General features: G+C 36.1%; 1 pseudogene; it reads right to left on the bottom strand.

Moving 5' to 3' along the window:
- Window positions 1-713: 713 nt before the first annotated feature.
- LOC146999986 (Y-linked testis-specific protein 1-like) lies at window positions 714-1508 on the bottom strand (annotated as a pseudogene).
- Between the last annotated feature and the right edge of the window lie 9407 nt (window positions 1509-10915).

Below are 10915 nucleotides of genomic sequence, written 5' to 3'. Positions count from 1 at the left end.
TTAGAGAGATGACTCTAAATCCAGAAGACTAGATTTGGTTTCTTGAATTTATATCCAAGGCTCAAAATCACCATTAATGGCAGCTCCAGGGGACCCAACAACTCATATCTCTGTGGTCACCTGCACTCACAAGCACATGTCCTACCCTCACACATATAAGAAAAGATAAAAATAATAAAAAGAGAGACAAGTTTCACTAGACTTCATTATTCAAATGAAACCTGATACTCTCTAATTGCTGAATCTGTTTGGATCATTTTTATGGGTTACTCCTTATATTCCAAGGCCAAATTCGTTTTATGTGTCACTCTTTCACCAACTTTGTTCTTCCTCAGACATCATACCAGAGATTCTACTGATGTTATATCCTTCACCCCTACTTAATAAACATCTTTCTTTTGTTGTGATCCCTGCTCCACCACATCCCATCTCCAATTCCATTCCTCCATACAGAGCAGAGATACTAAGTCCTATTAATTTTACCATGTGTGATATCAGATATATGTAGGGTTCTTCCACCATAGCCCATCTCTTCCACCAAAGTCTTCACTCACAGCATGTCATATCACACGTTTTAAATTTTAGAGCAAAACAAATTTTATTGGCAATCATACTGGGTTTGTCAAAGACACTTAAGTAGACAACACAGGAAAACAAACATTTTTTTCCTATTCTACAAGTTTATGGGCCTGTACTTTTGTGATTTTTTCACCTTAAGGAGTCTTTGACACCAGATTATAGACATAGATCTGGAGATCACCATGAAACTTGATAAAGTACACAGAAGGATTGGCAAGAATTTGGTAAACAACCTTTCCAAGATTTTTGGAACCATCCTCTCTGGTGTATTGCACCCAGTTTCCTATTAAGAAGTCACTGTTATCATGTGATGTCAACTCAAAATGAGGAGTCTCTAGAATGATGTCAAGGTTACCTTCATCGTAGTCATTAAGGAGCTGATATATGTAGAGGACCGGATCCTTCTTGTAGCTAATGTAAAACCAGTCCTTCATGACTGGCACCTGGGCTAGCACCATCCCATTCCAGTTTTCCTCAGAGCCATGCTTTCCCTCAAATTTGTGTTGCACCGCTCTGCCAACCAGGCTTCTGGCGAGGTGGGCATCCCTTATCTGAGGAAATACTGCATTGTGAGGCAAAACCTTAAGATTTGAAATCCTCTCTTCACTGTGGAGCTCCTGTCCGTAGACGCTGTCAATACCGTCATACTTCAGCAAATAAAGAGAAGGGTTTGTTGGAAGTTGATCTAGAACTATGGTCTTCCAATGGCTGACAGGTTCATTACCTTCATTCCAACTGTGAGAAATTCTGCAGCCGACAATAATTCTCAGGGCCTGGGATGAAGGCATCCTCCTCCTCTTCTTTTTGAGGGATGTCCTGCTCAGCCTCTTCAGAGGTATTGTCTTCTAAATGGTTGTAGAACTGGTGTAGTAGGCCACAGCAACCCTGGTCCACTGTCTTGTGACTATCATTCTTTGTTCAATCATCATACTTGGCCATTATCTGGGTTTGAAGATCTTGCCTGTTTAAACCAGAAACAATGCTGTTGCCTCTGTCATAAATATGACATCTTAAAGGGTAATGGGTGTGGGGTGTGAGAGAATGCTGGACCAATGCTCTTCTTTAAGAGAACTTCTGGGTAGGTGAAGAAGGCTATGCTAGTCAGGTGTGTACTTCTAAAGTCAATTTTATCAAAATAAGAAGTTCATAAGCCAGCCATTATGGTGCATGCATTTATTCCCAGCACTCAGGAGGCAGGGTCTGGCATTTTTCTGAGTTAGAGGCCAACCTGGTCTACAAAGTTAGATCCAGGGCAGCCAGTGATATACAGAGTATTCCTGTTTCAAAAAGAACAAAAACAACAAAACAAAACAAAAAAAAAACAATCAAACAAAACAAAGAACAAAATAAGAAAAAATGAACAAAGAAAACAAACGAATAAAAAGAAATTTAATAGGAGATGGTCATGACCTAAATCTTTAATCCCAGATTTCAAGGGGCAGTGGGAGGCTGACCTTTGTGACATCAAGGCTAGCCTGGTCTGACAGCCATAGCTACACACAGAGAAACTCAAAATAAAATTAAACAAACCAATAAACCAACGAACAAGGGATTCCAGGAAATGAACATAGGGAAATTAACAAGTAATTCTCTAGAGCTCAGAATAACATACTCAGATAAAAATTTCTTCAGCCCTGAGCTAATTTTCCTCTGCTGAGGAAACTTTCCTTAAATGGGTAGGTCAGTTTGGAAGTTGGTATGTCTGTTTCCCTCAAGGATGAAGCAGAATAGAATTAAAAAATGAGCCAGAGTTGTCACCATACCTCTCTTGTATTTGCATGTTCTGAGCTAGGTGGCTACTTTCACAAATATCTACCTAGGGACAGAGCACACAACTGGCCTTCTGTATTGTGTCTCCAGACCCAGTCCCAGGCATATTATTGAAGCCATTGCCTCTCCGACTTCAACAAGATCTCAACAAGTCCATGCCATATCAGCCATTTAGAAGTAATATCTTCTAAAATGCACATGGACAAAGGGGAGTTTTGGCATATTAGTGGAATTCTGAAGGAGATATTGTTAGCAAGGTTAATAAACTCAGGAGATCAAATAACCTAAACCATCCACCCTCCTAGATCCAAAACATGGGAGAAATTAGAATGTACAGTTACTCACTGTAGGAGGGGAAACATATATCCTTAAGGAGCCATGAGAGTCCAAGATACTCCATAAATATACATACCCCAAACAAATGTCCTAGTTTTCAAGATTCTGTCTTCTGAACCAGGCCAGGCACCAAAAGCCTCTGGAACAACTTTATGGGTCAGGAGCTGACCTGGCATTCACACACCACTGTGAAGATATTGAACCCAGCTTCAAGGAATTCTAGTGTCTCCAAGTGGAATAGATGTGCAAACTCTGACCAGTGCTCTGTGACATCACCCTATCTCAGCTTACATCATAGAACCTCTATCAGGCTGGTTCCATCTGGAGTTACACTCAGAAACATTGAGCATCTAGAATTTACATTTTCATATGGCCTCCTAGAAATCCAAAATAAATCCCCACAAAAATGGCCTGATTACCTGATTCTCATTCTGCCCAAGTAGATTCACTCTTGTATCATTTTTATTGTGTATTTGTTTGTTTGTTTGTTTGTTTATTCGTGTTTTTTTAGGGGGGTTGTTTCTATTTTCCTTCTGTGAAAGTCTTCAGTGTCTGACACACCAGCATTCTTGGTGGTTATTTTCCCTGTAACAATCTTCCCCTTTGGTTATCTTTAAGCTGTTCTTGGAATCAGAAATGTTGCGAGACTCTTGAGGCAACACACTAGATAGCACACTATTCATTTTATCAAAACCCACAGTTAGAGGAAGAAAATTTTTTATTCAAAGAAAGCTGGAATTTGACAGGATTGAATACCTTGTATTGAAGCCAATGGCAATCATGAATTATGGATTCTTTGCAAAGTGCAAGGAAATCATAGTCCTTGGGCCTGCTTACAAATTTGAGATAAACAAAACAACATGATATCTAACAGTAACATTTTAAAGTTCTTTAAAATTTACCACCATTTCTGTTTACAAGGAATTTCATAGATTGAATGCAGTAAAACAGGATGAAATAGATAATGTAATTTTACTTTTGAAATATGGGTTGACAGAATACTGGACACAGGTAAGTATGGAATTTACTTACAAATTAGAGGGCACTTTAATTGTTCATGCCACATAGATCTTCAGTTCTTCAAAAAATCTTTTTCAGTCTCCTCCACTGTCCCCACCACACTGTACATCCTCTTCATAGTGGATGACACTAACTAATTAGTTAGACTCTTCCAGCTCAGCCATCAACAAAGGATCATTCCTTATAGATGTGGCCACATGTCAGTGTGATGGGGGCAGTCTTCATCTGAGGTACTATCTTCCCAGTTTGATTTTCGTTCCAATAATAATCTAAGAAGGACCACTAAACATCCATATTATCAATGTTGATTGTTATACTGTGTGAAATAGAGAAGCTATAGAGGAAATATAGATGTCAACCACATGATGAATTTCTTAAAATGAGAGAGAGAGTGAGTGTGTGTGTGTGTGTGAGAGAGAGAGAGAGAGACAGAGACAGAGACAGAGACAGAGACAGAGACAGAGACAGAGACAGAGACAGAGACAGAGACAGAGACAGAGAGACAGAGATAGACAGAGACAGAGAGAGAGAGAGAGACAGAGACAGAGAGACAGAGATACCGAGAGACAGAGACAGAGAGACAGAGAGACAGAGAGAGAGACAGAGTTATTTCTCATCTAAGTTTACTAGTGAAGGGTTTTGTTTTCAGAAAGAATAGATGGGAATGGGAATTATGTTAGGTGAGACAAGCCAAACTCAAAATGACAATTGTCAAATTATAATTTTAATAAGGCACATTAAATGAAAGGAGATATTTTGAAAGAGTATGGGCAGCAGCAGGGGGGGTTGAGCAGGTAGAAATGGAGAAGAGTGGGGAGGATGAAGATGGTTAATGGACAGTATAAACCTGTGAAAAGAGTCACAACAAAGTCCAGTGACTTGTACACTTAAAGCACATTGGTATTAAGTAGAAGATTCTAAATGATGGTTTGATTAAATTGGGAATTTTAGCTTCAAGATACTATAAAATTTATTTTTATGTTTCTACTCTCATGTGGATGTTGCATTTTGGGCTAGATATGGTTGACAGGATATGGCAAGGTGTTTACATCTTTGTATATTATTATGCACCCTAAACACATGTCACTCACTGGGCTGCCATGCTTTCATAGGGAAGGAAGTAGCTACAGATTTTAAGTGTACATGAGGTAGAAAGAAAAATGCCCCCACATGACTATAGGTTTTCAAATATTCACCTTCATATGTTGTTTGAATGTGTTTCCCCAAATGTAATTTTCTGTAGACTAATCATCAGGTTTTAATATATTAGGAAAAATTGGACTGGGTCAGGAGGGATAGGACCTACAAATAAAAATCAATGAATAATGCTGTCATAGAAAAGGTTTAATTATGACAGGGAGTTTGGTTCCCTCTTTTGTCTTTCTAGCCCATTGGATCCCTTCTGTGATTTCAACATCTCACTAGAATTTCTTTATCTACTGATAGTGTCTTCTTCTTGAATTTCCTGACTCCTGAAAAGAAGTCTTGCAAAATAGGCTTTATTATATACTAGAAATCAGTGTCATTCTTTTGGTCAATACAACTTGTATGATTATGTCTCAGAATCATGATCAACTGAACCATAGGGGAAAATAATTATGCTATTTGTGCTGACTAAAGACAAGATGAGTTCAGTGTTATCATGCGTTCTCTTCATGAAAGAAAGCTGCATAGTGGGTAAGAATAGATCAGAGAGGTACAGCCCAGGAGGGACTCAGCCATCTGCTGTTGACCTTGGAGATATAAAGGGACACTACAAAAGGGATCCCTAGGAAGAGTGCCAGCCACTGCTTTTAGCTAGTGGAACCATTTTTAGAATCACCATTTTCTAGATTTTAAGAGATAACTGGATTACTTTAATTTACTAAGTAAGGCCATTTGATACATCAGTGATCATCAACAAGCTGTACAGGTGTGGAAAGAAGTTTGGGGACTCAGAAGAAGCCTGTTCTTGAAAAATCCTCTGCGTTCAAGGGTGGGAGACATCTGCCCAGCAACACTAGATAAACAATATACATTGGTAATGGTACACCCATCGCGTCCAGACTAATGGTTTTCAAACCATGGGTTGAGACTCCTCTCAGTGCTCAAACAACCCTGATACAAGTGTTCCATATCATATATCTTGTTTATAAGATATATACATTACAATCAATGACTATAACAAAATTATAGTTTGAATTTGCAATGACATAACATTACGATTTGGGAGCTGTGTTTTAAAGGGCCACAATATTGGGAAAATTGAGTACCACTAGTCCTGACTCTTCAAAAGCATGTGATTCAGGATCATCTGGAGGAATAATCCCCTTTACTCAATCTGATAATCCCGGAATACCTCACCCAAAATTGTGAAAGTTAAACAGCTGCCTTACAATAGTCTATAAGCAGGGAATGCTCTCATCTTAGATTTCTTGTAATTTATTTTATTTTATTTTTAGAATTTTAGAGTTTTTTTTTTTAATTTTTTATTTTTTTTATTTTATTATTTTTTTTTTTTTTAGAACTTTAGCATTCTCTTTAGGGTTTCAGGTTTTTATTTAGGGCTTTAAAGTTTTGTTGGTATGTTTTACATCGTTTAAGGGTTTTTTTGGATTTCAGTGTTTTGATGGGTTTTTAGCTTTTTCTTTTTAAAGGATTTTAGTTTTTTTATGGTTTTAGTGTTTTTTGTGTCTTTTTAGTGTTCTTCAGTTTTTCAGAATTATAGGAATTTTCTTAGTGATTTAGGATTTTTTTGAAGTTTTTTTTTTAAAAAGAAATTTCATGGTGTTTTCTTGTTTGTATAAGTTTTTAAAGGAATTTTATGGTGTTTTTAAATTTTGGGGATTTTTTTTGGAGCCTTAGGGTTTTTTCTTATAGTTTTACATTTTTTTTTAGGGTTCTTGAGGTTTTGTAGAATTTTAGGTTTTTTTTAGGTTTTTAGAATGTTTTAGGATTTCTTAAGAGTTCTTGTTTTGTTTTGTTTTGTTTTGTTTTGTTTTTATGTTTTATATGTTTTTTTTTTTTTGGTTGTATTTTGTTTGTTTGTTGTTTTTTCTTTTTTTTTACGGCTTTAAGTTATTTGAGGGATTTTTGGTTTTTGTTTTAGGGTCTTTGTAGGGTTCTTGGGTTTATTTTGGTATTATATATATATATATATATATATATTTCAATTTAGGATTCTTTTTAGGATTTCAGTTTTTATATTCAGGTTATTAGGATTTTATACGTTTTTTAAAGTGTGTTTCAGAGATTTGGGGAGATTCAGGGTTTTGATGTATTTTAAGTACTTTTAATATATTTTTGGAGGTTTTTTTTTAGGATTTTAGGGTTTTTTGGGGGGGTCTTTTTATCATTCTTGAGTTTTAAAAAAGAATTTTGGATTTTTGGTGATTTTTTTTAAAGCTTCATTTTTGTTTTTGTTTTTGTCTTTGTTTTTGTTTTTAATTTTATGGTTTTTAGGGATTTTTCAGGTTTTTTAAAGAAGATTTAAATTTTTTTTTGGTTTAATTCTTTAATTTTTTTTAGGGTTTCAGGGTTTTTTTTTTTGATTTTTAAATAATTTTAGGGTTTGGGGATGTTATGGTCTGTTTTTTTTTTTTTAAGTTATTTTTAGGGCTTCTTTTTAGGCTTTTATAATTTTTTTCACGGTTTATTTTTTTTTAGTTTTTTTCTGATTTTAGGGATTTTTATGTGTATTTTAAAAAAGAGTTTATTTTTTAATTTTTTAGCTTTATAAGGATTTAGGAATTTTTTTAGGATATTCATAAAAATCTTTAGGGTAATTTTGGGGTTTGGGGGGTGTTATGTATTTTTGAAGGTTGTTTTTCGATTTCTAGAGTTTTTTTTTTTTTTAGAAGTTTAAAGTTGCTTTGTTTGTTTGTTTGTTTGTTTTTTTGTTTGTTTTATTGTGTTTCATGGATTATTTTACAGCCTTAGGGTGTTAGGTTTTATATTGTTATTTAAGATTTTTGGGTGTCTGTCTGTGTGTGGTGTTAGGGATTTTTTTTTTTTTTTTTGGAATTTTAGGGATTTTTTTTGGGGGGTTAGGTTTTTCTGAATTAAAGAATTTTATTTAGAATCAGTGTTTTTTAGCATTATAGGTATTTAGGTTTCTTTTTTTAAGATTTCAAGATTTGGGGGGAAATTCAGGGTTTTTGAAAAATTTTTTAAGGAAATTTTTTAGGGTTCTAGAATTTTTTTTAGAAATTTAGGGTTTTTCAGAGTTGTAATTGTGTGATTTTATTTTGTGTTTCTCTTGTTTTTGTCGTTTTTTTCATTTTAGGGATTAGGGTTTCCTGGTTTATTTTAGGGTTTAATGTTCATTGTAATGTTTTATATATATATATGTTTATTTAAAGGTTATAGATTATTGTTTTTGAGTATAGGTTTTGCGTTTCTGGTTCTGAAGATTTTATTTTATTTTATTTATTTATTTATTTATTATATTATTTTTTTTTTTTTTAGAAATGTAGGTTTTTTTTTTAGGGATTAGGGTTTACTTGTTTATTTTAGGGTTTTAGGTTCATTGTAATGTTTATATATGTATATATATAACATAAATATATGTTTATTTGAAGGTTATAGTGTTTTGTTTTTGAGTATTGTTTTTGGGTTTTGGGGTCCTAAGTTTTTATTTTATTTTATTTTATTTTTTTTTAGAAATTTAGGGTATTTTTTTTTTTTTAGTGTTTTAAAATCTCCTGCAAGTTTTTGTTTTTGTTTTTGTTTTGTTGTTTGTTTGTTTGTTTGTTTGTTTAGGATTTTTTTAGGACTTTAAAAAAATTAGGTTTTTTTAATATTTTTGATTTTTTAAAAAAGTCTGTAGGGTTATTTTTAGGGTTTTACGGATTTTTTAGAGTTTCAAGATTTTTTCTTTTAGAGTTTTAGAGTGTTTTTAGATTTTTGAAAGTTTAAAAAAAAGAATTTAGGGTTTTTTGGCTTCTTATAGGGTATTTCTTTGTTCTTTGTTAAATTCCCCCTCGACCCCTTCCTATTCCCCGGGATGTATGCTTTAAAACCAGACACATCAGCCTAATAAATGGAGACTTAATAGGACCCTCTGCTTGGTTTCTAGCTTTTCTTCCCCTTCCAATCCCATTTCCTCCCAGGTTTGCAGTACCACTCGCACCCATGTATAACTGAACCCTATGGGACTGGATAAGGGGCACCCAATGTGAGGGCGAGTTTTGGATCTTATTTCCTTCCAGTGCAGGTTCCAGAGAAGTTTGTCCTGACCCCAATAATTTAGAAGTAGTAAAGGACCCCTTCCACTGCTCATAGAAGAGAGAAAAGTCCTTGATGAGTTGATTCATCTCCACTACAGGAACTGGGAAACAAACTATCAAAGGAAGCAGCCTTTATAATTTGCTTAAAGACATCTCTCATGGAAAGAGGAGATAGAGTTAAAAAGTAAGATTTGATAAACTTTTATTTTGTTTTCATAGACCAGGTATGTCCATGTTTTTTTTTTTTTTTTTATAGTTGGAGCAGAGATACATTGTAAGAAATGGAGAAGAGTAGGTAGAGGACTAAATGAAAATTTGGCAAAGCAGGGCCCTAATGCGATGCTGTCCCTGAGAATTTATTTACTTATTGGAGTTTATTCCGTGATTTGGTATAAAATGCAGCTGATGATCCAGAGAAACAGCACCTTTTGTCAGTTGCAGAATATTGCCTCTATACCTTGTCTCAGGAAGCTTTAGAGGGCTCCCTCCCTACTACAAAGCCTCCAAAAGCTGCAGACAGGTCTGAAGTCCCACAGGCTGCTCTTTATCCACATGTCCAGGTAACCACTTTGTCTGAGCAGCCCGCCCAGGGCAATCCACCACTGATCAATCCAGTCTTTAAGAAATATTTGGCTTAAAGCCCTTTAATTTCAGAGGACTCAGACACTTTAGAGAAAGAGGTAGTTCGCCCAGTAAACCTGAGCTGCTGTCTTGCTTCAGCCCCTCCCTGCAGTGCCCCTCTCTATCTGCTGCCTATTAGTGCTTCTGCACCATGGTGTCAGGTTTACAGGTTTCTATTCTCATTGCTGCTAAGGATAAGCTGGTGTCTCAGGTAGCAGGATTACAAGAAGTACTAAAGCTACAGCAGCAGTATGCTCGCCTTTCTAAAGAGCTAGCTTCACTCTAAAATTGCTTAAAACAGACTATCCTTGTTCCTCCTCCAGCCTTAGTCTCAGGAGGCATAAAAAAGAAAGCTCAGTGAGCCATAAAAACCAAAACATTGGCTTTCCTTGTAATCACTCACTCCAAGAGAACTGCTAGCTGTGACCTGCCCACTTCTATGGGGTAGAAGCACCCCCCAGCCACCAGTGCCAAATCTGCTTCTGTAGAAATAGGGCCTTTAGAAGTGCACCATGCCGATTTCTCTGTGGACACTAACAGGAGGGTGGAGAAGATTATGAGAGTGATAATGAATTTGAAATCAAGAAGAAGAATTAACTGTCCCTATTCAACAGACAGAGTTTTGTAGACTAAGTTTTAAAGACTTAAAAGAGCGTAACTCTGCGGTTAGAACTTATGGTCCATCTCCCCCTTATATGCTTTCGCTCCTAGAAGCCCTCCCAGTAGTGATTGGATCAAAGAGATTTAAACTGTGTTAACTCGAGGATAGTTTTTCTCATGGAGGATTGTTTTCCTCAATAGGTGCCAGACCATTGCAGTAGCTAATCAGAAAATCCCTCCAGTGCCTGGACTGACTGGACCTTGGAAAAGCTTTCTGGTCAAGAAAAATATTTGGCTAAGGAAAGGCAGAAATTGCCCAGTGGGTCTCTTGGCTCAAACTGCTAACACAGCATTGGGAACTTGGCATGCTATTCCTATGAAAGGTTCCATTATTTCCCCTTTATCTAAAATCATTCAAGGAACCCAAGAAGACTTTAGTGAATGTGTTAATCATTTGCTTGAGGCTGCAAAAAGAACCTTAGGTCATGAGGATGTGAAAGAACCTAGTGGGGAAACCCCCACTCCACTCCAGATTTAGCATGCACCCAAGAATCACGAATAGAACACAACGCCTTGATGTAACAACAGGAGGTATTTTAATGGCGGAGCTCCAATTCTAAACGCATCTCACACAGGAGACAGTGGATTCGACCAAGAGGCTTGGAAGCTAGGGTTTTTTATATAAAAGTAGTGGGGCTGGGGGAGGAATTGGCGCGGTTTCACATGATTGGTCCATTTAAACATCAGCAGCCTGAGGTCAGAGGGGTGGGAGATAGTGAGGC

Source organism: Mus caroli, unplaced genomic scaffold, assembly GCF_978045245.1.
Source record: "Mus caroli unplaced genomic scaffold, Mus_caroli_1 scaffold_31, whole genome shotgun sequence".
Classification (NCBI taxonomy): Eukaryota; Metazoa; Chordata; class Mammalia; order Rodentia; family Muridae; genus Mus; species Mus caroli.
The sequence above is the reverse complement of the archived record's forward strand: the minus strand, read 5'-3'. Positions and strand labels throughout refer to the sequence as shown.